This window comes from Choloepus didactylus, chromosome 12 (genome assembly GCF_015220235.1).
Source record: "Choloepus didactylus isolate mChoDid1 chromosome 12, mChoDid1.pri, whole genome shotgun sequence".
Taxonomy (NCBI): domain Eukaryota; kingdom Metazoa; phylum Chordata; class Mammalia; order Pilosa; family Megalonychidae; genus Choloepus; species Choloepus didactylus.
This window is the reverse complement of record NC_051318.1, coordinates 6,263,968-6,266,529: the sequence shown is the minus strand read 5'-3', so window position 1 is coordinate 6,266,529 and position 2,562 is coordinate 6,263,968. Positions and strand designations below refer to the sequence as shown.

Below are 2,562 nucleotides of genomic sequence, written 5' to 3'. Positions count from 1 at the left end.
AACCTAGCGTTTCTCTAAATTCGAGTCCTAGGACCTACATCAGAACTACCTGAATTAGAGAATCACTTTTCTAATCTCACAAAGGAAAAGAAAGAAAAAAGTTGGTCTTTGGGGGGGAGACCCTGATCATCAATGTTACTGACATATTTTATATTACCTTCTATTTCAGTTTTCACTCAGTACTTGTGAAATCATGTCAGCCCCCACTTTACCAACTTTGTGATTAACAAAGTCTAACTGGAATTAGAACTGTCTCATCCATGACTATAGTTAGAAGCATGCCAATAGTACCAATGCCACTATTCTCCATTCTTATGGCATGTAATTTACAATAAAATATTTTAAGTCTCCTATTATGTTTTAGTTGCATCAAATTAAGGTTAAGCATAAGTGGCATGCGAAGCTAAATTATAGGAGCAGAAAACTACATGAACAAGCAATGTTAGTGATAGATGCTTTTTGAAATCCATTAATCATTAATTACTGAGGTTTTTTTTTTTTAATGTTTATGGAAACAATTAAATGCCACTTAGAAAATCCTTAACTTATGGTCAAGCCACTGGTTTATTTAAATACAGGTATATCCTGACCTATATTTTGAGAGTTTCCGTGGAAGATCACCAATGGTGAGATTGTGCCAATTAAATTGAATAGTTAATATGACTGACCTAACCAGTACAATTAAGGATTTCTAAGTGTATTTTATTATTTACTTAGCACAATTTGCCATGCTAATGTTATCAATACGAAACTGCAGGCAAGATTACTTGAGAACTAGGCAGAAAACTTGAGCATCCTACCTTTACTCTCTCTACATTCACTTCATCTATTTTTCTTTTCAAAACAACATCCCTTGCTCAAATGCTACTTTTCATCAGCTCTTAAGATCCCCTGGCATGTATCAGAATAAGCAACATTAAAATGGCAGTGGCACCTATGATAACACATTCATTACTGATAGCACTATCCAAGTTAAACCTAAATAAACATTTTCTTCTCTTGACATGCTGTTTAGTGGCAAGTATATTTCTTCTAGACCAACATGGAAAAACTTTCCATTTGTTCATCTCCCCTCTCAAAAATGCTTGCTTGAGGGAATTTGGAGCTCAAGAACTCACCAATAAATATACTCTGTTAAGTCTAATATACAAATATGATAATAAAGGTTTGAAAATGGAATCTTGTCCAGTGCTATATTGGCACTTACAGTTAACAGGCCTACTGATCATTCGTATCCAAAGGAGTCATGTTATGTTCAAGTCTGTCAGTAATAAATCTATCAGCTAAACAGATTTTTTTTTTTTTTTTTTTGAATAGACACAAGAGTTTTTCCTCCATTATTTTCAAAAATCAGCTATGGTGCTTTTTATGGCCATTATCTAAGGTAAACATTTCAGAGAAACCATTTGCATTCTGAGCTATGGTCCCTGGTCAAGTCAGGAATGTTCTTCAGTGCTGCTGCTGAATGACCTGCTCCGGACATGATTTCTCAGTTGCTCTATAAGTTCAGGATTCTGTTGCTGTATCTGCTGAGCAAACTGCTGACCCGCTTGGATGAGGCTGGATAGATCAGTGAGGCCCCCAACTCCAGCAGCAGGTCCCCCAATGGCATTTGTCATCATTCCTGACATTAGCTGTTGAACTTGAGGATTCTGCATTAAACTTGCAGCCATACTAATGAAGGCTGGATTATTTATCAAGCTGGCCATGTCAAAGCTCAATCCAGTTCCTATAGGACTGGATACATCTCTTAGCTTCTGTTCTGCTATTTTGAGATTTAACTTATAGGAATCATTTTCAGGGTCAAGCTCCAATGCCTTTTGATAACTTGTAACTGCTTCTTCAAATTTATTCATTGCAGTGAGGGCCAACCCCATTCTCCCATAGGCCTCGCTGTATTTTGAATCAATTGCTATTGCTTTTTCACAATCCTTTATTGCATCTGAATAGTTACCTAATTTACTCTGAGCAGCAGCCCTGTTGCAGTAATAAACCGTATTTTTTGGATCCAATTCTATTGTCTGTGTATAGCAATTCACTGCAGCATCATAATTTTCTCCTTTCATGTGATTATTGCCTTCATCTTTTAATTGGTCAGCTTTCCCCACATCTTCAGCCACTGAGTTTGAGAGGGGCACAATATCATTCTTACAGAGGGAATTTGTGAATATTTCTGTTAAGGGCTGTGCAACCGCTAGGTGTGTATCTTCTGAGGTGATCTTAAAAACCGTCTCCAAGCACTGAATTGCAACTTCCAAGCTTTCTTGTTCATCTGAAGTACAAGCATCCATTTGACTTTGTTCCCTTAAGAAACGAATAACTGCATAAACTAGGTGTTAGATAGATGACATTTTATAAGTTTAAACACTTTTCCCCAGCAAGAGGACGCGAGACGACCGCAGCAGGCCTGCCAGCGTCGTAGGCCGGTCCTCCCGACTCTAGGCTTTGAGGCTTGAGCCTGCCTCCCAAGTCGCAGCGCCACCCAAACTTCCCCGGCTCCACAGCCGCCGACGTCCCCTCAGCCCACCTAACAGTGCCCAGACTTTTCATATATTAATGGAA

General features: G+C 38.5%; 1 pseudogene; it reads right to left on the bottom strand.

The window, feature by feature from the left end:
- Positions 1-1,281: 1,281 nt before the first annotated feature.
- Positions 1,282-2,351, bottom strand: LOC119507284 (annotated as a pseudogene).
- Between the last annotated feature and the right edge of the window lie 211 nt (positions 2,352-2,562).